The sequence below is a fragment of the Amblyomma americanum genome, chromosome 10 (genome assembly GCF_052857255.1).
Source record: "Amblyomma americanum isolate KBUSLIRL-KWMA chromosome 10, ASM5285725v1, whole genome shotgun sequence".
NCBI lineage: Eukaryota > Metazoa > Arthropoda > Arachnida > Ixodida > Ixodidae > Amblyomma > Amblyomma americanum.
In genome coordinates, this window is record NC_135506.1 from 95,484,849 (window position 1) to 95,509,031 (window position 24,183).

Genomic DNA, 24,183 nt, shown 5'->3' on the forward strand with positions numbered 1-24,183 from the left:
TAGTGACAAGCACACTGCTTGAAGAACGTCCCAAAATTTGGCAGCAATGAAAAGGTTACATACGATAGACCGAGCCAACATTAAGAGCTCTCTCCCACCCAGCCTAACCCCAGAGTTTTCGCCCTAGCACGGTCAGTCTCTTCTGCCCAATATTCTCTCGCGTCTGTATTGTGCTCTAGTGGTATCCGCACATATTTTACAGGTAAAGCCGAGAATTATATGTTCTCGAACACATTAGCTGTGCAATTCCAATTGCCGTCCGAGCCAAACCTTATGCATTTATTCCAGTTTACCATGCAACCAGGCATTTTACAAAACTTCTTTACTAAGCACGCTGCTGGTCTAATGCTTTCCCCGTCTCGAAAGAAAATTGCAGTGTCATCAGCATACGACAAAGGCTTAACAGTGCCGGTCATCAGTTCACGCACCTGTTCATAGTGGTTGATATTACGACAAAAGAGTTCGAGGTAAATCGCGATCAGCAAGGGGGACAGAGGACGACCTTGTCTCACAGAAGACCACACTTGCATACTTTCACTTACATGTTTGTCGACGACAATACTAGCAGAACATTGTTTTATAACATCCTAATACCTTCTAATAAAACAGACCCGACTTTGATGTGTTCTAGTATTGGGAAAAGCACGTCATGAACAAAGAGATCAAATGCCCTGTCCAAGTCTAACTGCAAGCATTGCTACGCGAGCCCTCCATGCATCAGAACACTACAGAATGCTTCTGGCCACATGAATGTCCCTAAATATTGTTCAGCCATTAATGTCACATGTTTGATGTGTGCCCACAACTTCCTTTAGGACTCTCTGCAGTCTTCCAGCTAAAACTTGCATAAAGATTTTATAACCGGCATTAGTAAGGCTAATGGGACGGTATGAAGTCACTGATACCAGTTTTAAAGGATCGTCAGTTTTAGGCACCAGTACAACATGCGTCCGGTGGAAGCACGGCGGGGTGCTGGTTTTTTATACGCTTCCACAGAACACGGTGCAAAGCCACCGTGAGTTCACTTTTGAATAGCTTATTCAACGACGCACCAATTCTGTCCAGATCCAGCGTTTCGCCGAGGCAGTGTACATCAATCGCATTTTCTAGCTCTTCCACAGTGATTGCCTCTTCTAATACAGCTGTAGTATTGGCGTCAAGCGTCCGCATTATTCAAGCTCGAATCCCTCGCCCACTGATCGCTGAGAGCCCAGCAAGTCGCGATAGTGGTCAACAAACGCCCGCTCTATCAGGACATTATCACTGGTTCCTACATGTCTGTACCATATATGTTTAATTTCATTTCGCCTTGCGTATCGCTTTTTATCGCTTATCGCACGCTTCGTCGGTGCTTCGCCTAGCAACAACCGTTCCGCTCGAGGTCACACAATTTCACCCATGTATTTCTCCTGATCAACCAGTTCAAACTGTTGTTTGAGTTCTTTAATCTGTTTTGCATACTTTGCAGGCTGAACACTTTCCATGTTTATGGAAAAATGTAACTCGTTTTGCACTTTCTCGTTTCTTCGTGCTTTAATACAGTACTCCTTTCAATGGCACTTGTCTTGATTTTGCGCTTGAAAAGTTCCCACTGTGCTATAGATTTGAAGGCTCAGCATCTAGTAATCGCTTTAGTTTTTCTCCCACATTGCTTACAAAAATTTTGGCGTCAAGATCTAAAGATCCCAAGTGACGCTTGATGTTATTTGCTTTGTTCGAATAGTAAACACCACTAGGCTATGGTTGATAAGAGAGCAATGATTAACTTCATAATTCGTGCACACCGGTAACAGAGTCAAAGAAACATACTCTCTGTCTAGTCTCGCGTGACTTGCCCGCTGGGAGTGTGTAAAATGTAGATGACTGTTATATAAAACATGCCCGATATCTAGCATTTCGCACTTCTGCACTAACGTACTCAGTAATGCCGCACTTTTATCTCGCACCGGCCTCTTGCTTGATCTATCTTCAGCGTAGCAGACGCAATTGAAGTCACGCAGTAGGATGACAGTTCTTGAACTTCGTAAGTAGTTGCCGACGTGCTAAAAAAAACTGCACCATTCACCCTCTTCATTAGGCGAATACACACCAATTACGCGCTACTGTACCCCAATAAAAAAAGTAGCAGACAACTAAACGGCCAATATTACCCACAGTTACAGCTTCTTCTACTATGCCTAAAGAGTTGCGCAATAACAACGCACAGCCACCCGAGGTACGATCTGCATGGCTACACAATTTTTGTACTGAGAACGAAAAGGCTAGACAATTGGACTCGTTTGCTCTTCGCTCTCCATTTCCGTTTTTTGTACCGCCATTGTATCCAAATCATTGTATAAAAGAAGCCGTCAGACTTGACTTCGTACCGGCTTCTCCTAGCTGACAACCAGCGCACGTTCAGCGTGCCCAAAATGTAAGGCTGTTATACAATTCGCTGCCATGTTGAAATGATATCAAACGAGCACCACGATCGCGACTAAACGATTAAACGAGCCCCGCGATTGGAGACAGCAATGGGCAAGCTTCGCGTTGCGGGTTGGCATATTCCAAAAGTAGCGTCCCAGGATGAACCCGCATGCCGATTCACACGTTGCGAAGATTCCAGATACGCTCGTGTATGCTCCACACCGCGTCCAGAGCCCTTGAGCTCCCAAGCAGCCCAGAGAAATCAGGAGCGCAAGCCCCACTTCATGCCGGAGACCTCATCCCCGGTGGAATCCGGTAGGGCGGAATTCTGGGCTTAGGCTTGAAAGACGGTCGGTGAAGAGGACCGCTTTAGGGGCGATTCCGCATCCCAGGCCTTTCCAAGAGCGTACGTGGCGTCGGTGACGTCGCGCGTGCGTTTCTTGGTAACACCTCCACTTATGCTATCACACGTATTCATGGCTGCTGTTGCAATAGAAGGCGCCAACGCGGAGTCACCGCCGGCGCTGGCAACTCATATATCAGTTCCGGCGGCCTTAGCAGAGTCGCCCTCGACCGGCTGCAGAGCTCGTCAGTGTACACAATCCCTCTTGAGTGGTGCTGACTGGGGTGCAGAAACCTTCACTTCCGCCGTGTCCTGGTTGTTTGCTGTGTGCGCCACTTCCTCGACGTCTGCTTTGTCCATGAGGTGCTCTGAGAGGTCGTCGTTTCTTGCAGGGCCTGTTACCGTGGCATACATTCATTTTAACGCAGCCCTCTTTAGTGTAGCCAAAGCGACGGCAACGGCTGCATCGCGGCCCTTTAGATTCGAGTCAATATGCCTTGTCGACTTGCACCGCTGGAACAGCGGAGCTCTGCCCGGGAGAACAAGGAGCGCGGGATCACCAGCTATTTTCAGCTGGTGCTGAATGGCATGGATCGTGCTTCAGCTTTTAAACTTGAGGGCCAGTGTTCTCGTAGTAGATCCTTTGTCCGCAACTCGTAGAGCTCGCGAATACTCCTTTGTAATGTCGGACACACTCCCGTATGGCAGCAGAGCAGCACAGACGTCATCATCGCTGATGCGTGCAGCACCCAGTGAATTTTGAGGCGCACATCCTGGTTGTTTGGGTCAATCAGGACGTAGGGCCGGCTCTTCACATTCACATCCATAGCCGCCAATTATTTCTTCGATGCGTCGGTACTCTTTGGTGTAACGGCCTACACGCGATTCATTTGAAACGCCCCCAAAGCGACAAATTCAGGAAGTGCACCAAGTTGAACCGAAGGGTCTATAGAGTTCCCGACGCGATGCGGTCTAGCACTTGGTCTGCTTGCATGAAAATTGTATTCAACATGATTTTTTCGGTTGGAAAACTTGTTAGTATAACCTGATAATATTCTGCGACGGCAGCAAAAAACCTGTTTCCGCGGCCAGACTGTGCCGCTGACACCGCTCAAACGGAACTCATGATAGCACGTCCGTTCGCTGTGGCGGCCGGAAGTGGGATCACGCCACGAAGGGTCACTTTTCTTTTATTCCATGGAAGTGCATCCAACTTGACAGGCCTGCAGTCCAAGTTAGCCAGAACGCATTACGCAGCCCATCACACTCAAACATACCAGCGTCGAGCTCTAACTTTGCGTGCACAGCAAAAATCCTGGAGGCACACGCAGGCGTCGAGGAAAGAGAGCCAAGCTGGAGGTCGATCCTGCGCAGCATATAACCCCCGCATCATAGCACACTGCTCTCTGAACAGACACTTCAATGAACGTGGCGGCTCTGCGTGGCGATCTTCCATGGGGCTCTTCCACGGGCTAAATAGTCTTATGATCATTGAAAGATTACATGCAACCTTAGAACCTTCCACTGTAGGCAAAAAGTTTAACGTGGAGGGTGCAATCTCAAGTTCGTTGGTTCAAATCGTCTCAGAATGGCACGGAGCGAACGCGCTGTTGTGTGTACGACCGTAAATTGAGTTGGTAATGTGTACTAATGTTAGACAACTGAAGAATTGCAAAAAGAAGTTACTGACCTCATTCAATGGACGCGTGAGAAGTTGACGCACAAATGGAAATGCTTTCGGATTTCTCCAGTGCAGCAGACTGCATTGCTCTCCAATCCTTTTCCTGTTTTGTCACGAATATTTTGGATCCCACATTGGCGCCCTAGTATAGAATCGAGCAGCGCAACTCTCATCGCCACAGGGCTGGCAGGGTGAACAAGTTGCGGTCACAGCTGTCCCGGCCGTCGTGTTTTCGACAGTTCTATAGTCGTGCAGCACCGTAGAGCTGTAGGCTTAAGGGTTTTTTCTGAAGGTAGTTGAGCTTGTGCACATCTTTACACTGATGTAAAGCACAGTCGCCGTCTGGGTGATACGTCAGAGACTTGCGGAAGTTCGCGCTATTCATGTGCAGCTGCTTGCCTATACCAACTCCTTGCCCACATTGAGGACTTCAGACAGCACTGGTTTCTGGCACTCGGTGTGTTAAGCACGTGCAATAGCGTGTGAAGACGGCTTTTCTAGCGTGGCTGTCATCGCTCTCTCCGCCACCACACTATTGCTTGCAACGTGTGTAGGCGCAGTGAAAAGCTCCCGCTTCAGCCTACTAGCCTATCTGTGCAAATTACCTGTTCTTATTTTCGTCTGAATATACTTGAGCATTTTCTCACAACTTCTGGGGAAAAATTTATTGCCGTTGCAATCGATTACACCGCCCTGCACACTGTAACTCGAGCAAACCTGACTAGCTGTGCCTGCGACGTCGCATAATTTCCTCTTCATGGTGTCATTCTGTTTCATGGCGCTTCCTATAAGCTGCTTACGCATCGAGGCCGCTGCTTCTAAAGAAGTCAGCGACATATCCTCTCATGCTCCAGCCTTGAAATGTTCATAACGGCCTACCATTCCAAAACGAATGACATTACTTGTGTTCACCGGACGCTAACAGACGCGCTGTCTATGGCTGTGTTCGACTACCACTGTGACTGGAACGTCACTCTGTCCTACGAGACGTTCTCCACGAGACGTCGCGACACCACCGGATTCTCCCCTTTTATCGACTCTTTAGCCGCAATCCTTTTCTGTCCTTCGACAGCGTGCGGCCTCCTGACAAATCTACCAATAGTTACTTTTGTGAGCCTGTCGCAAGCGCTGACGCCGCCCGACATACTGCTCGGGACAGGCTTGGGGCTTTTCAGAGAGCGCAGAAATGCCGCTACGACATTCAACATTGTGACCGCCACTGCTCTTGCTCCCCTCGTCCTGCTCTGCCTCTCGGAAAGCCTTGTGGGCCTGTGTGCAGAACAACTGCCTCGTTACGTGGGCCCTTACCGTGTCTTGGGGCAGCTCAGCAATGTGTCCTGAGAAAGCACACCTCTGCACCTCAATTGTCCCTCGCAACACTATCGACAGAGGTCGCACACGTCGACTGTCTTCAGCCTTACCATTTGAGCTCTCGAGTTTAGTACGCACAGGTTAACGCTCCTCCAGCCGTGGTGGAGTTAGTGCCACGGCATGAAGTGTGCAGTCGTGAGACGACGAGGACGTTGACGGTACAGCTCGTTTCATTGATTTTATTGTGCTCTCCGATCACATCTAGCACTAATTTTTTTCCCGTAGCAATATACTGCAGCCGGCAATCATGTTCGTTAGAAAATGCATTGTTTTCATTTTTAATCACTTGGCCATTTAAAGTATGTGTTGTGTAACTTTTTTTATTGGATGCATATGCATCTGGGAGCAGTTGTGTTGGCAACAGGAAACACGGGATCAAAAATCACTGATTTATTTACTTTCAATCTGCTCAATAGCAGATTAACCTCTTTCCAATTTAACAGGTGTTTCAGAATAGCTATTGGGTATCGGGCGCTGGATGGCGAAGCACATTCCGAGGTCAAAATTCGATTCACTTCTGTGGCACTGGCAGCCAGGTGCACATTGTCTGCGGTGGTTGGTATTCGGGTAGCACTAAATTTGTGGGTAAAAAGCGTGCCAAGGTGTTAGAAACAAGCAACAGCGCAGGAACAGAAAGAAAGTTCAAGGGAGCATTCCTTATTAATAACAGAAGATGCACCTACAAACACCATGACACTGTCAAGCCACGTAAGCAAAAAATTGGTTGCGAATAAGTATAAAACAAAATACATAAAGAATGCATTATAATGAAAGAAGGCTTCTAATGACGCCTTAGAGCGACAACAACTTAAAAACAAAACGTGTATCCCGCAAAAAGTTCCCAAAATTGTAAAGACGGGGCGAGCCTCTTCTAAATTCAAGGCTGCCTTCATAAGTGTAAAAATAATGCACTCTGTGCAGATGTGTGCACTAAAATGACATCTTTCTACTAGCTAACAAAACTTGCCGAAGAAAATTGAACGTTCAGACTAAAACGAAAGTCATAAACGATCAGATACGGCTACTGGGCTGAATATGCGTTAGCTGTAGTAGCCACCCTGATGGCAGGAGGGCCGTCATGAAGTCCACCAACCACTGTGTGATATGCAGAACCCCGCTTGACCTGCCCAATCTAATGAGGAGATCATAGTGTACCACAATGGAGCCCTTACCCCACTCCCCACCACTCGACTTTGATCGGCGACCGCGGTTTCCCTCTCACCAGCCCTCGCCTCCAATCTGCGCGTTCTATATTCCCCCTCTCCCTTTTCTTTGTTCGCACTGTTGCCCTTCCCCTCTCTCTACTTTACCTTCTTTCCCGAGACGCCACAGATGCCACGAATGCCGGGTACTTTTTCCGCTAACGGGAGTTCTAGTGACAGCGAGTACACATTACTGCTCCTGTGAATGGTGATCGCTAGCAGCTATTTTTCTTGTAGTTTTGCGAATAAGTATTTTGCAGTTAATAATTTTGGGATTTCATATTTAATACTGTTCGGCGGAAGCTCTTATGATGAATGCACCACTATCGCACGGAGATGCGCTCGTATGGAGATCGCGCGCTCCTGTACTCCGTTTCACGCATAGCAGGCAAGTGAGCGCGCCTGTTCACTGTGGCTACGTCCGCGCCCAAATCTAGATCTCCGTAAAACACAGTGACTAGAGACGCATTTCTTTCTGGAAAATCTCAAGCACTGTGAATAGCAATCTTCTGTGGTTGGTTCTACTTTTGGCGACATTTTACCAACAGGCAATAGAAGATGATGCCGAAACAATCTTCCAGTGGGTACCAGGCCATAGAGTCAGTGTTGGCAACGACTTAGCTAACGCTGCTGCTCTATCGGTTCACATTGCAACGAACATTGTTCACAAACCACAAACAAGAGCTGACGCAGCAAGGCACCTTCAACTGCTCATCCCAAACGTGACTGTGCAGTCGTGGCCTACCCTCGAAGGCTGGCCACCCCGTTCACACCACTTCGATGCCTTACTTCAACTTCAAATGCCATAAGGCTGCCCACGCTGTGAGACTATGCTGTTGTGCGGCCTGTGGCTGGGAGTGGCGTTCACAAATTCCTATTCTCATCTCATCGCAATGGCAGACTCTGCAGCGTGTGAGCAGTGCCGCTGCGATGAAGCGATCAGGCACCTACACCGTGCCTGCCATCGTTTTGAGCGAGAGCGTGCCTTCTTGGCTGCTACACTCCGCCGCTTGGATTAACAGAACCCAGGATACTGGGGTCTTGGACATAACCTTCATTGCAAAGGAAAGCGGTAAAGGCGCTCCTTAAGTTTTTAAAGGACTCGGGTTGAGTTCTCGAATATAAACTTTAATCTTTAAGTGTGCGCCCTCTGTCCCCTTGTCCTAGTGGTCGATGAACACGTAAAAAAATCATTTCGATGCTGCCCTTTCTTCCATTTGTTTTCTCTTTGTTCCCCTTCCCGCGTTTAGGGTAGCCTAGTGGGTATCGCCTGATTAACCTCACTGCCTTTCCGTCTTTCTGTTTTTCTCCCTCTCTTGGCCACAATTTAGTACTGCGGCTAATCAAGCATTCGGGAAGCAAGAATGACGTGTGGTGGCATGATAAGTGGCTCGTAGGCCTCATCGCTCTTAATCCATCCGCGCCTAAAAACTGGTGCCTACTCGGTGACAATTACATCTAGAAAACTGAGCACCTCACAGTTCTAGCCGTGGTTTTCAGTGCTGCCACTTTCTTTTATACCTCTCCTTGTTTCCGCGCAAAAACCTACCGATTAAAAATTCTGTGTGGCTTAGTAATTATGATTTTTGGGCGCTCTATTCCCGCAGCCTCCGTGGCGTTGCCTGCTATGTATGAAGCGGAGTATACTTCTGGGATTGCACGCGCCTTAAGTTGAAACATAACAAGGCTGCGAATTAGGTATGCCTCGCTTGTTCCGGAGAGGAGTTTCTCACCGCGTTCTGCATTCCGGCTGAAGCAGCGCGATGTGATGCGTGGTGGCGGCTGCCGCTTTTAGATGAAGGCAGAACGCAAAGAAGCCTCAGTGCTGTGAGATTTCAGGGCACGTTAAAGAACCGCAAGTGATCAATATTTCTCGAGAGCCGTCCAGTACGACGCGTCACTCTATGTCATTTTTTTAATGCTCTCGTTCCTTGATTCTCTGGCGGTGAGGCACTGCGGTGACTGACTGGCTAGAACACTCGGCTGTTGAGCTTGAGTACCAAGGTTTGGACTAGGTCACGGCGGAGGGCACGTTAAACATCCCCAAGTGGTCGAAATTATTGTTTCTAGAAGAGTGACGCCCGTTTCACGTGCTGCGTCTAGAACGAAAACAATCGGTCTAGTCGGTGACGCCGCAGTGGCTTTTTCGGCCAGTGCTTTCACAGCAGCGCGTACCAAGTGAATTCGGTCGGAGGGAAACTCAAGGTTGCTTGATGTTTGCATAGGCAACTCATGATTAACCGCGACTGGAAAGGTGCACGGAATGTGTCGATTTTGTTAAAACACCGTATTTTTAGATGCAACGATATATTTCGTACGCTTTGATTAGAATAAAGAGCCTTTCTTCCGCGGCGGCAACAGCTCCCACGCGATCGCACGTCGCACGCCGTCTCGGCGCTCCTAATTGGTCAGTCGCACAGCGAACGCGACGACGGTGTGACTGAATACCAACCGGACGGAACTCAGTCGCAAGCCGTCTGAGACTAGCGCGATGGCCCTCCCCAGTCGCAGACTGACCGAACTAGCAGTGTCAGATGTGAAACTCGCAGGCATGTGAAAAGGGCCTAAGTGAGGGCTACTTATTTCAGACGACCACTCAGAAAGACATGACAGGACAGGAGCTGAGTTCAAATAAGTCTACTGAAACACACACGCGTAACTACAGAGGGCAAAACGGTTGTCCTGACTATTTTCTGGGCGTGTTTCGGGCTGAGCACGTGACATCTAGCGATGACATTTGGTTAGCAATGGTCTGGATGTAAGCATGTGCAGCTTAAGTCAAGGGATTTATTCGTCATTTTTGGCCTTCGTGGTCGCAGAGGCTTTGGGAGCTGCGGAACACACAGCTCGGTCGTTTTAGACATGTTCTTTACCTCTGTACGTTTATTGAGAAGGAAGGTAGTGTGCGCAAGCTCATTCATCACCATAAAGAACACATTCTTGAAAAAGAAGGCTAGACAGCATTTTTACGCCTTTTCTGTAATAACCTGATTTCATTATATCGCAAGGCGAGTGAACCGGTGCTGATGCACGTGTGGCTTCTCTCCTTGATAATAAATGCTAGATAGTTCACGTGCTAATATATCCTTACTTCAAGTTATGAGTCTGATTTCCTCAAGTCGCCAATCATAGGTGCCATCGCTGTCTTACTTGCAAGAGCGGTACTGGACGGATAGATTTTCAAATTAGTTCGATGCCTTTCCTATCGATGTTTTGTGTACCCTGGTATGTTCCGTGACACTACGCCCAGTTTTCCCGACATATACTCCCCGTCACGAAAAGCGAACCTCATAGACTACGCCCGTGGGGCACTGGGTGTACGGCTTTTAGTGTTTCATCCCATAGGCGGAAGTCGCACGGCTCCCATTGCTGACCTTGAGGCACATCATCGCCAATTTACAAGATATAGAGAAGACCATAGGGACGCCGTGCTTGCTGCCAACTGTTTTGAAATTATGGCACAAAGTATTCATTCCTTGTGTGTTTTTTGGCATTCCGTTGATTTTCTTTAATAGTGCCGCAACCACAGCTGTCACACGAGGACAGGGAACCCTGCTTCGCGCATCCTGTTTGCTTCACACTTAAAGCTCGCCTGCATAATATGAGGGCACGACTTCAGAAATGCGGATTCCAGGAACTGGTCACAATAACCCAGTTGTCAGTTTTGATTGGGCCGAATGAAAAAGCAAAAATCCTTCTTGGCTCTAGGCAGGTAGCACCAGCCAACACGTCTTCCTCCGAGCTTGATGTTGAGGTCTAAAAATTGCATGTCCTTTTGATAAGGTACCTTGCACGTGATAATGATCGTTATACTATGTTATCCGAACCGCTCCAATATTTTCTTCGCACTTTCCTCATAACGCCCTGTGTTATGCTCCTTCAAAAGCCCTACAAAGCACCGAGCCTCTTGCAGAAAATCGAGGGAATGCCAAAGTGTACCAAGAGGCAACAAGGATTTGGCAGAGCCAAAGGAGTGGTGACCCTGTACATTCTCAGCGTGTTTTATAATCTTCAAAGGGTTCACAACAAGTACGGCGTCCATGGTCTTTCTGCACTATATGAATTGTCCAAGGTATGCCCAAATGTCAGCAGTGGTGGCCCTGCCACTTCCGGGTGTGGAACGTGCGTGCCACGGGAGAGGTCTTTGGGATCCCCATTTCTTACTGCAAATATATGTCAGACAAACTGGGCGTTGTGTCAAGGGACGTTCCAGAAAACAGGAAAGATCAATAGTAAACGCATTGGACTCATTCTAGAATCTGATCTCCTCATTTTCGCTTTTACAAGGATGACAACGATAACGGTGAGTCACAACTAGAGGAAATAGAAATTCTAACGAGAGTAAAGGATGTATTGGCACGTGAACTATCTGAAGCATTTTTATCAAGGAGACAGGCGACACGTGCATCATCACCATTTTAGTCTCCCTGCGATAAAGTGTAATGAGATTATTAAAGAATAGGGAAGAAAATTCTTTCTAGCCTCAAAAATATACAGTGTGATTTTTATGATTATAAATGCCCATTCGTTCGCTACGTTACTTCGAATAGAATGTACGAGTGTGTGTTCCAAGAATATAAATCGGAGTCAGCGCCCGTACTTTCATAACTGTCTGCTCGCCCGAGATAAATAGCGCTCAATTACTCTTTCAGAAACCGTGCAACACCAACTATCCCGTTTATCAACTTGTTTTATTGGTCGCAATTATTCCGGAACCATCCACTATGGCACCTCTTTATTTTTTTGCTTGCACCTTCCTTTTTTCCTACTCTCAAGGCGAGGTGGTGGTGTGCACCGAGAAGTGAGCCTGTACAGCGCCATTTCCTTTCCTCAGGAACCATTTTTTTTTCCGAAAGCGCGGCTCAAGTGTCCACCGAGCGCTTGACGTTCCACAGCCACAACTACGTAATGGCCGGCAACTTTTGCCGTAAGAACAAGCGCTCTAAAATGCCCAACCAAGATAGGCAGGTCAGCTGCCAGATGTGCGAAACAGGTTGCGGCAAGCGACAATCCAATGAAAATCGCCAAGTGGGTAAAAAGAATGCATGCGCAAATCAATTTCATTGCGATAGTAACGTACCACCACAGAACTGCATCTCTATACTCCAACCCGGTAGTTGTTTGCAGCACTACTAAACTGCGATAAGTGTAGAAACGACTTTACAAGCTTCAGACTGTAGTGCGAGTATAAAGTGGGCGTAAGGGACAGCGTACAGTAAAAAAATAGCGTGTTTTGTGGTGTACATGCTTCATACACTATTTAAAATCAAACCTTATCGCATGCTCGCGTTACGTTCTCTATTTCACGAGGTGCGCGTGCGAGGCTCTGATGTGCGCTAAAATATTGTTTCCATAATGGCGGTGCCCTGCGAAGCAGGATCCCTCGCTTCTGACTGTTGACGTAAATGTTACTGCTGTTTTGAGTACGTTCGATGACCGCAAAAAGATCCCCAAGGTTTTCCTCCCCTCATCTCGCCTATAACGAAACGTATCAGTGAGAAATTTGTTTTTTTTTTATAGTCAGGATTCGGTGAATTCATAGCCTAATGAGGAGCGTCGGTTTGTCGACACAAGTGATTCCCGTTCTAACAACCAAATGGCGCCACTAGGCTAAGCTTATCGTTGCGTCTCCGTTTTCATACGCTGAACTAAATGTGGGGATGTAGCATATGATATAACGTTCCATTGAAATTTTCCAGTTTAGCATACCTAAGTGTCCGTACGCTTATGATACGTAGAGACTGTTCATTTATACTATTCTGTAACTATGTTTGTGTTAGCCGTGAGCAGACGAAATGTAGACGACGATAAGAAGACGTTCAGCGCGCTCTCCTGATGGGCCGAGCAGGTTTATACCATCCACTGTGCTGCAAGGAGTTTTTGAGATAGAGTATGTACTAATCTATCATAAGAACAGTGTGCAACATTTTTTATGTTAGCTCCAGCTTTGATTTTTTTGTTCTTTTCATTGCGAATTATTCTGCATACTGAAATAAAACTTGGCTCAAGGCATATGGGAAGCCTGCATTCAGTATATTTTCCTTTTGTAAGTAGCGAGAAGTGGATTGTTGTTTTAAGTAGTGTGAACTTCCCATAACGAACAGCTAAAACATTTCAAAATGGCATTTAAATTCTTCTCAACAGAATTTAAATTCTTCTCAACCCTACAGCCAGCAGAAGCTGGTGTATTGCTTAAATAAGCAGAAAGAATGAATGGTCACCATACCCTTCTCTGGCACCATTGATTAGCTCGAAGACGACTTGGTGGATAACTGGCCCTGAAATAAAAGTTCGGCAAAATTGGTTTTCATATTTGCAGTGGCTTGCAACTTCAATTCTGGCTTCTTTTTGTTTTCCACAGCGCAATAAAAAAGTGGCCGATATTTCCCAGGCAACATGAAAGAGAATTTCATCTGATAGAAGTTCAATCACTCAGGTGTTCGCGCATTAATATAGGAAGGTCGTAAGTACTCAGACATTTTTGCGGTTCTCATAAAGCTCAGTCATATCACTTTTCAGTCATTCAGGATTGGTTGGTGAGGTTTGTTTTCTGATTCAAGCTGTTGTTTTTTCTTTGATAATGGCGCGGTGAGCTGTAATACAATAATTTAAATGCTCTTACAAAACAATGTGCGTTGTAAGTTTCACTGCCCCAGCAGAGTGGACTGCAATGTATTTTAACTAAAATTTGTTGGACAAGTAACTCTGCCAATATTATCACTAGCTCGCGGTGATTTATGAAGCTCACGCACCAGATTCGCCGTGATGGCTCGGTGGTTAGAGCACTCGACTGCTAAGCCGCATGATGCTGATTCAATTCCGGTGCGGATGTCGCGTTTAAACGGAAGCGAAACGCAAGGCGCCCTTGCACGGCGCAAAATCAGGGCACGCTACAAAAGCGCAGGTATTTCAAATTACTGTCAGGTGTCGCCCTTGCTAATATATTCAATAATTATTTGGTGCAAAGTTGCGCTTATATTTTTGTATCTGGATTTCCAAGGTTTATGCCCCTGGTAACCAGTGTACTTGTTTTCTTGAGGCAGTCAGCGAACACCTAATTAGATCGGCCTTTAGGACAGTTCGAGATAGCTCGAGTTGTGATGTTGAAGTTATTCAAATTAAACCTTTCAAATATGTTACTTACATCATTCTCCATTTGTTAACCATATACTTAGCCTTTGTTTATCAAGTGGAATTTTCCCAGAAAAAAATGCAGATTGCGAAGGTTACAGTGGGATCGAAGAAAGGTAGTGCAAATGACATCAAGAACTATCGCTCTATTTCAGTGTTACATATATTTTCTAAGGGTTTAGTGAAAATTATTCATGACCGCGATTCTGATTTTTTGGAAAAACATAGCCTTCTAACCCCAGCCCAATTTGGCTTTAGAAAACGCAGATCTACAGAACTAGATTTATAGGAACAAGAAAAGTTGATTTTATCACAGTTTGTAAGTAAGATGATTGTACTTGGCCTGTATGTTGAATTTACGAAAGCATTTGACTGTATTGATCATAACATGTTACTCAAGCAACTTGATATGTATAGACTGGGTGGCGAAAGCTTGAAACTGATGAAACCTTATCTCGCGCATCGGCAGCAGTATGTACAAATTAGTGAGCAAAGTTCCGACCCAAAACCCGTTACAAAACAGATTGCATGTTATACGCTCATGATGCTAGCATATTTTTTTCCGGCCCAGAGTGTTTGTAAGCACATTTGTATCATAGCTAAATCCTTTCTTGAAAAACTTAGGGAGTGGTCCGCAGCTACCAGTTAGAGCTAAACACCAATAAAATTAAGGCTGTACTGCTTTGACCGAAATCAAAACATACGAACTCAAGCGTCGACCTTATGTATGGTAGCAGAATAATAGAGGCTGTAAAGAGGATCAAATGTTTGGGGGTTACTTCATCGCTAAATATGCTTTGGGATATTTATGTTGATTCGGTTTGCTGTAAACTGTCAAGTTTTGTTGGGGTTCTATCGCGATGTAGCACGGTACTACCATTTAGCGTAAAAAAGATTGTATAGAATCCTCTTTTTGTTCTCCTCTCTTTTATTGCTTTTTATTATGAGGTTCTACAACAGCACGAAACTTAGAAAAGGTGTTCATGCTGCAGAAAAAATAGGCGTCTTTTTGATGTTAATTACCGCTCTCATACTCATGCTCTGTTCCTTCAAGGAGACGTAATGCCTGTTTGGAAATTATTTAACTATAGACTACGGGTCGCGTTTAAGCGTGAATTAAAATAAAACCGTAACTTTTTTCACAACCTAGCTCAGCTGGAACCAAAAGATGCATCCTGTATTACACGCCGCGCTGATTTCGGGGAGATGGTCACTACTCCTGTCAATTGTTGCATCGAATGTTGTCTTAAATTTTGCCTACACTTCTTAATGATTTAAATGCATCTGGAATTGATTGAGGTCGCACTACGGTTCACAAACTACGGCACTTTGTAATGCATATATGTTAATAATATTGAATTTTTTTTCTTACTCTCTTGCATTGACAATACGTGGCTAAAATAACTTAGAATTGTTGCACGAGAACCTTATTCAGTCCTGACTTCGCATGCATTCACATCCATATCAACTACTGTTTTCCCACATGGGGCACCACCTAGCCAACACGTTTGACCCCTGCCTGGAATATACAGAACGGGTCCATACGAATACTTTTCTAAAGAATCAGTACTTTTGCAGGATACTCGAACATTATATATTACAAAGTTTCAGAAATACAACCAATCGGTCATCCTATTTGTATAACCAATTCCGGCTTTCTTATGTGGCACTGCGTTGATCCTTATTGAAAATTCGCATCACATATGCCTTTTTGGCGTAGTTGCGCGTGCTTTGACAGCTCTAGCACGCGGCTACTAATTAAATTCATACGAATCAAAAGAACGAGATCATGACTGCGCAAGGAAACATAAATCGGCGAAATTCTGACTTTTGCTTATTGCGGACTGGCATTGAATACATGCTTGAAGAGCGGCATTATAACGTCTTTTTGATCTCTGTTTTCGTACGTTTCAAGTTCACATTTTGTTGCTTGACGCGGTGCAGTTATGAATTGCTCAAGCGCTGTGTGGCTCACTATTCCTGATGATAAGGGTGCACAAAAGAGGAATCTGAACTCGTTTTTTTTTTTTTACCGCGGGAAATCGATCTTCATGTTCTGAGTATTCTTAGAAAATTCAAATTTTGACCAGTGCGGCAGATTATCATAATTTAAATCGATTAAACGTCCCGGCTCCCGCCCTTTTTCAACTCAGCGCTGAAGGTAGGAGGAGTCAACCAACGCGTGGAGTGACTTGCAGCCTGTCTCATGGCGACTTCGCTTTCGCTTTTATTTTGCTTTTATGTTTCTGTGAATAAACTAATACTTTCAGTCGTAGGGGCAACACAGCGAGAAATTAGGTCCACGGAAATATAAATACGCGTGGTCTTTTTGATTTACGTTCCACTGCACCGATGGCAGAGCGGCAAACCGCCACGGGAGTGGCTCAACGGCACTCCACACGTTGGCTGACTCCTCCTACCTTCAGCGCTGAGTTAAAAAAAAAGGTGGGAGCTGGGACGTTTAATCCGATTTAAATTAGGAAATTCGGCCGTACAAGAGAATAATATGAAGTTTCTAAGAATGCTGGGAACGTGTAGGTCGAGTTCCCGCGGTGAAGAGACGAATTCAGATTCCTTTTTAGTGCACCTTTAAGGCTGCATAGAAACTCGCCTGAAAAGCCTGCTCTCAGCGACATATTTCAGCATGGTGCAAGACATAATAGATGGTTTAGCGCGAGCGATGACTTTCCCATTAAGTACCATAAACGTCTGCATCATCATCATCAACCTTACTACGCTCACTGCAGGGAAACGCCTGTCTCATGTCCCTGAAATTAATCTGGTCCTTTGCAACTGGGGCCACCGTATCCTCGCAAACTTCTTAATCTCATCCGCCCACCTAACTTTTTTCCGCCCCCTGCTACGTTTTGCTTCTATTACTATACCCAAAATCTAACTGATTGATAATCCTGCGCCCTGGAGTAACGAGTTTCTTGTGTTGGAGGTGGATGTTCGTGCCGTGTCATCAAGCAGTGCCCCACTCAACTGCAGGGAGGACTCTCTCATACCTTACAAGCGACGAGGTAATCAGCTGGCGTGGCCAAGGGTGTGTCCCAGCCCACATCTTTGTCGACGTTGTGAGTCAGTGCGTGGAGGAAAATTCCGTATGCGTGGCTTCAGAATCTGCTATGTTGCTAGCTGGGACATGTACAAGGAGCAGCTAGCATGTTTTTCCGGTGATGTTGAGAAAATGATTTCTAGCAATACAGCAGCAACTACGGCAGAAGTTACCTGACCTTTTTCCGGCCCCAGGAAACCTTAAGAACTTTTTTCAGCTCGAAGAAGGGCGGAGCGACAACTCATGTGGAAGAAGGAAGGCAGGGCAATAAAGAAGGCCTTAATTAGGCTGACTTCTGCCATTTGACGACACACTAACAAGCTCTGCAGGTAGCAATGGGTCTCCTTTTGTGCTAGCTTGACTATTTTCAGCGATTACGAAAATATGGAGAGTCATTAACAGTTTTGCTGCAGAATATAGACCTTGGAAGTCTTTTGAAGCTCTTGCACAGCGCAAGCAGCAACCTCTTGCGTGCTTGGCAGAGATATTTGTAGATTCGTTAATATGTAAAAATTCTGGAATTGACCTCTGTCTTCCACGTGCTTCCTCCACGTCTGTCAAGGACGCCCCATCTACGCTTAGAGAGCTCAAGAGAGTGCTCAGCGTCCTCCGGCATCGATGTATCCCAGGCCCCGACGGCATCACCAACCAAATGCTGCGGATTCTCTGTCTGGAACACAGGAAGGCACTTGCTTCTGAACTACCTCAGCCAAGTACGTGGGACTGGCGACGTTTCTCCGTCATGTAAAGTGAAGCCTGGCAATTAAATGACGGACCTGGCCTCGTATCGTCCTGTGTCACTGAAATAGTCTTTGGTTAAGCTGATAGAGAAGCTGGCAAGTGAATGCTTATTGTGATGGCTCGTGGACATCAAGGCACCGACAAACTGTCAAGCGAGCAATGTACTTCTTCATGAGTCACTATCGAAACTTCTTAGCCTTGCCATTCACAAAGGTTTAGATGCAACTTGGCCGCCTCGGAGAGACGGCAGCTAGGAGAACCTTTCTGCAATAGATGCTGAATTGAACTCAGTTCCGAGCCTACTTGGTAATTAATACTTTTAGTTCTCTTGGTCTTGAGGTTCAAAGACAAAGCGAGCGGTTGAAACCATCCTCGTCATGTACAGTCACTATTCCTCACATGCGCGTTAAGCGCAGTCTTTGGCGGCGACGCGTTCGCTCGTGCTTGAGCGTTCAGAAACAAAGTTTTCTCGCCATCTTTCAATTTTTACTGATGGTTGTGTAGATAAGGCTACAGAACTAGCGCAGCGGATTTTCATATTCCTTATTTGAGTACTGCGTGCTCTGTACGATTTACTGAAGTCCTATGCTCCGCAATTGCTGGAAGAATCTGCAAGGCTAATCACACCCGTACGCCGCAACACCCTGCACTCAACTCAAAACAGCGAACAAGGAATAAAATCCTTATATTTTGCTCCGCTTTTCGACCCGAGAGCGCAGAGTAAAAGTTAAAATTTTTTTTCTTCTCATCTATTTCATCACTGAACACCTCGTGATTGCTCGTACGCTGTAAATGGTATACTCACACTAGTAAAACGTCCAGGCTTTGTAGAACAATGAACACAATCGCCGCAGTCTTCATGGTAACGAGAGGGCAAGAGCTGAAAAACGTGAGCTGTCGCGCAGTGGTGCAACATTTATATAGGCATAGAAACTCATCTTTGTTAAAAACCACTGAAGGTGCAGCACTTGTGACATTATTAATAATTTATCAGGCCAATCTTTCATGTGCGAACAACTAATTATACACGAGATAATTACATAAAGTGTGGTCTCCTAAGTCCGACTTTCGTACTCATACGTATTGCGCCAGCCATGTTATGAAGATCATAAGCGTAGGTGTCTTGCATGTCCATCATCTTGGGTGGTCGAGGGTACAGCGAAACCATCTTGAAAATTGAATCTTTTCAATGGAAAGAAACGCAGGTTAACTGCACCCGCTCTGACTATAACTTTTAGTCCTCATTCCACCTATTCATCGAAAACTAAAGTCCGCTATCAACCGTCCTCAAGAGATAATCAATGGGATTATTCCACTTTTTAGTGCATTTTACTTGGTGTCTTTTAGAAAGTAATTACCCTCAGTAATGAGTTCAAATATAGATGCTTTAATTGTAATGGCGAGAATTGGAACTCATTACATTGCAATATTAGCTCACTATTAGTTTCATATTTCTTGGGTGGAATTGAGTTTCTTTAAGACACTGATTTATAAAGTAGTTTCTTAAGGTTTTCTAGTTTCTATCGATTATGTGCTTCTCGTGTGTGAAATTTCTCGTCGTATTTTATTGTACCCCACTAAATTGGGCTGCAGTATTATTTGTTTATTATTAATAGACATACTATCCATCCAGCCAGGAGCATCGTAAGAGTGGTGTAACAATGGTAATACAGACAGCAAATTGGCGAGCACAGTAAAAAACACAAGCATCGTCCAGTAGGCATTAACTTTAAACACCTCTAAAATTAGACTTATCTGTCCACAACAAATAAACATGCCTAAAAATCACAATACAACTAAACACGGAACAGTTCTTGAACGCTAACTCAATGCCAAACCCACTTTATATCAGGAACTAAACTCACAAAGCAAGAACACCAGCAGAACACTCATCTAAACTTGATGCGAGCAGTACATTTTCTGGTAATTTGTACCAGTCTTTCGCTGTGTATAGGAAGAAGGAATGATCATGCATTGCATAGAAAATTTTTCCTCTTTTACATGCCTTCGATGTTTACCCCAAGTAATGCGTGAAGTGGTTTCCCTTAAAATAAATAAAAAGTTAATGACTCTGCTTCATAGAAGTTCCTGCGAAGGTCGACACTTTGGAATTCTAGCCCAGGAGGGCGCTCTTGTTTCCACAGTAAAAAACTGGCCACTTACAAACCCTTTTGCACAGTGAACGCTGTTCTTGCGAAAGCTGCTGGAGCAGAAAAGTCCATCGTAGTCTTACTCGCTCCTCGACGCGGCTGCCTTGCAGGCGGAATATTTGTGAGGAAGTTCGGCCTTACAGACCTGCTCAAAAATGCGACCGCGGTATCTGAAAGGCCTCATCTGCTCTTCAGATCAGCTGTTCATTTTCTGGTGCAGTCCACGGTAAAGGCTTGAAGAGCATTACAGCAGCTAGACACAAAATATGTTCGAATTCTAAATTGAATATTCGGATATGAGTTTAAATAGGTAGCATAGGTTGAATGCACATTTTTCATTCAACACAGGAGAGCGCTCGCCACATTCAAGCATTTTCCGTCCCGTTTTTTATCCGCGCAAAAAGAGAATAAAAATTTTTAGCCTGCACGAACATTCTTGTCACACACTCTTATGGTCGGTTTCTGATTATAATTATGAAATGTATTACAACTGTCTCAAAAAAGGACAGTTTTTGTTCAGTTCACAATTTCTGTGTTAGAAAAAAGGCACTTCAGCTAGTAAAAGAGAATTTTGCTCGGTATTCGAAGGCTGCATATGGAAAAGTCTTTTCTGAGAAGTTAAGTGAGAACACATTCCTGGTACTTTGCACTTTTTTGAGCTAAACGACTCGTGTGTGAGCAATAAGAAAAGGTCGGTGAATATAGACACAGGCTTACAAAGCAACTTTTAAAAATGCAGAAAGTGCATAAAAGAGCATATAAAAGCTCTTTAAAAGGTTTTATAAATGCAAGCTTATATGCAAGCTCTGTGGTTTTGGCGTCAGACTTCTGCTCATCGAGGAGATGAAACGCTTTCTTAAGTCTTCAAAGAATATGCGCAATTTATGTGCATCACCAAATGTTTGAAGAATTTTAATTTCGAAAGGCCATGGCGAGCACGAGGATTGCTATTGCAAATCTAACAAATGTTTCCTCTCTTTTTTCCTTAGCTAAGAAGTGTCATTTGCTGCGAGCATTATGATATGTCAGAAGTTATTATCAATTTTCGCACTTAACCACGCGATAAGCTCAAGTCGTTATGCTTGTTTCACTGACTATAAGGGTTTAGTTAGCAATTGTATACAAACGCTAAAATTGGTTTATTACCAGCGTAATAGGCAATTCTAGCCGTCAGAGCTTGCCTGGGGAATACATTATTACAATGGACTCAATCCCGCGGGATCTAAAGATGTGTTTTTTTATGGCAGCCATCGAGAATCTTGTTTATGTATGCAGCATCTTTTCTGAATTTTCCTGCATAGTTTCAGAGTTACCGAAGTTCATCTCATGGTCTATGTTTTCTTTTTATTTATTTATTTATTTATTTATTTATTTATTTATTTGTTTACAATACCCTCAGTCGCAAAAGCATTGCAGAGGGCAGTGGGTGGACGTTTAGGAGTCGGGTGAACATTTGCAGTAAACATTTGTAAGGAATCATAGTTGAAGAGTAGCAAGTTGTTTGTAGAAGATTTTAGGAAAAACAGTATAAGTAACCAGACTGCAAAAAGATTAAAATAAGCAGAAACAAAACGTACAACTCAAATTGGTTCTTTAACGAGTACGAAAACATAAGGGAGCACAGCCTTGGAAAGAGATGAAAAAATACACAGCCAACAACTTAAGCATATCATTTTTATAACGTAATAGGATTGCAAACAAGTTCAAAACGTCATGGCTTCGTTGTAGCAATATAAATAAAACGATGTCACAACACTTAGGGGGCCACGTCATCAACAGAAATAAAAGCGGATAAAGCTTTTCTGAAAAGATAATAAACATTGACGCATGCGATATCAGTCGGAGGTGGTTCCATTCGCCTCATGTACGTGGTAAAGATAAGTAAGAGAATGTGTATGTGTTACAATGAATATATCCAACCTTGTGTTCGTGGTCAATTTTTGACGATTCATAAGCGGCTTCTAGAATGAGCTGCCTTCTTAAAGTGTAATGATGGTATACTTTGAAAAAGAGACATAAACGAAAGAAATTTCTTGGCAGTGACATAACACGGTAATGAAAGACTGTTCTTCATACTTGTTACGCTTGATGTGCGATGATAGTTAAATAAAATGAAACGAGTCGCATTGTTCTGTACAAGCTGAGGGGACTGACATAATTTAGCTTGGTTAGGGTCCCATATAGAAGCGGCGTATTCTAGTTTGGATCGAACAAGTGTCTTATAAAGGAGTATTTTTAAGTAAACTGAGGCCTTGCTGAAATTTCGACGTAGATACCCGAACATGCGGTTAGCGTTGCAAATTATTGAATCAATGTGCGGTTTCCACGATAATGTTCTGGTTATGAGCAGATCTAAGTACCGATACGATGATATGGCTTCCAGTTCAGTGTTATTCAGGTGGTACTTTGGAGGAAGAGTGGAGCGACGTGATACACGCATTAACTTGCATTTGTTAGTTTTCAGCTCCATTTTCCACATTTTAAACCAATTTGCAATCCTATCGATGTACGACTGTAAAATTTCTATATCAGCTCCGTTGCAAACTTCCCGGTGAACAACGCTGTCGTCAACGTAAAGAGTCATGAAAGATGTCACATAGTTAGGAAGGTCGTTAACAAATATGCGGAAAAGCGACGGACCTAAAACAGGACTCTTAGGGACATCAGATCTTAATATAGTCAGGTTTGAATTGTAGCTGTCGAGTTTTACGTATTGACACCGGTTAGTAAGAAAGCACTCAATCCAAAAAAGAAGTTTATGGTCTTAATTCAAAAGCGACAGTTTAAACATTAGTAGCTTACGGTTAACCTTATCGAAAGCTTTGAAGAACTCAATGAAAATGATGTCGATATCGGAGTGTTTGTCCTGAATAGCATGCAAACGATGGGTAAAGACCAGCAACTGCGTTTCGCAAAAAAATGAAAGTCTGAAGCCATGTTGAGCATGTGTGAAAAATGAGTTCTCTTCCAAGAAGTTGATGTTCGGCGAATACAGCACGTGCTCCAAAATTTGCAAGGAATGCTTGCTAATGATATGGGCCTGTAACTTAGAGGTGAGAGTCGATTACCTGATTTGTAGAACGGAACCACCTTCCTGGTCTTCCTTTGCAATGGTTGTTCACCGCATTCAAGAGACTGTTGAAAACTTTTTGCCAAAAAATAGATGCCCACAAGGTTGTTTGCTTCAGAAATTTAGAATTACAGTTCTCAGGCCCTGAAAATGAGGAATGTTTTAAAGAATCAATTACTGCTGCGATGCCACCAGGATCAGTGATTACTGGGAACATCAGAGAACACTTGAGATCTTGAAATTCATCCGGAACATATTTTGCAGACACGAACGAAAAACCATTTGAGAATGCAGTTTTTAGAACACAGGGGGAGTCTTCAGGCGGAGTTGGCTCGCCAGAATCATCTTGAAGACAAATTGCTCTGCTATCTTTCATGTTTACAGTGCAGCAGAACTTCTTTGGATTGTTTATTAACATGTTTTGCAACGTGATGTTAAAGATGTGATTCTTGGCATCCAGGATTGCATCAGCGTACTCTTTTGAAACTGAGAAGTAGCTATCCCATAGATCATGCGTGTTTCGAGCTTTAGCTAGAAGAAACAGCCGCTTTTTCTAGTTAGAAATGCGGGCAAGTGTTCAACTAAACCAGGGGTCCAGCGTTGCTCCTTATGCACTTTAATAAAATGAAGTATCCTGCGCAGCAAACCAATTCTAGCTTTGTTGTACAGAACGCAGTTCAAAATCTTGTACGTACCTGTACAAGCATCGACAAAGGTTCTCAATAATAGCGTAAAAGTTAGCTATACTGTAGTCCCGAATCCGCTTAGCTTTTACTGCTGAGCGTGGAAAAGAAATGTTTAGATCGAAGTGAAGCAAGTCATGGTCACTAATGCCGGGGAGATGGGTGATAGAAGAAAGCAAATCCGGGTGAGTCGTCGTAATTAGATCTAGCGTATTAGCGGACTGTGGAGAACACCTGGTTTGCAGTTTGACAAGCTGAGTGAATTGAAAACATGAGCAGAGGTCAAGAAAACTCTGACATAGGGCTGATAATGGAGAAATGATTAGATACGGTACTTTGAATGAAAT

The 24,183-nt window shown here is 44.4% G+C and overlaps 1 long non-coding RNA gene across 1 annotated transcript; it reads right to left on the reverse strand.

Moving 5' to 3' along the window:
• Positions 1 to 6,126: 6,126 nt before the first annotated feature.
• On the reverse strand, positions 6,127 to 18,822 carry LOC144108037 (uncharacterized). The gene is made up of 3 exons (XR_013309464.1): positions 18,739 to 18,822; positions 13,230 to 13,281; positions 6,127 to 6,374 (listed from the first exon to the last, which is right to left on the reverse strand). It is a non-coding gene; the product is annotated as an uncharacterized LOC144108037 (long non-coding RNA).
• Positions 18,823 to 24,183: the final 5,361 nt, after the last annotated feature.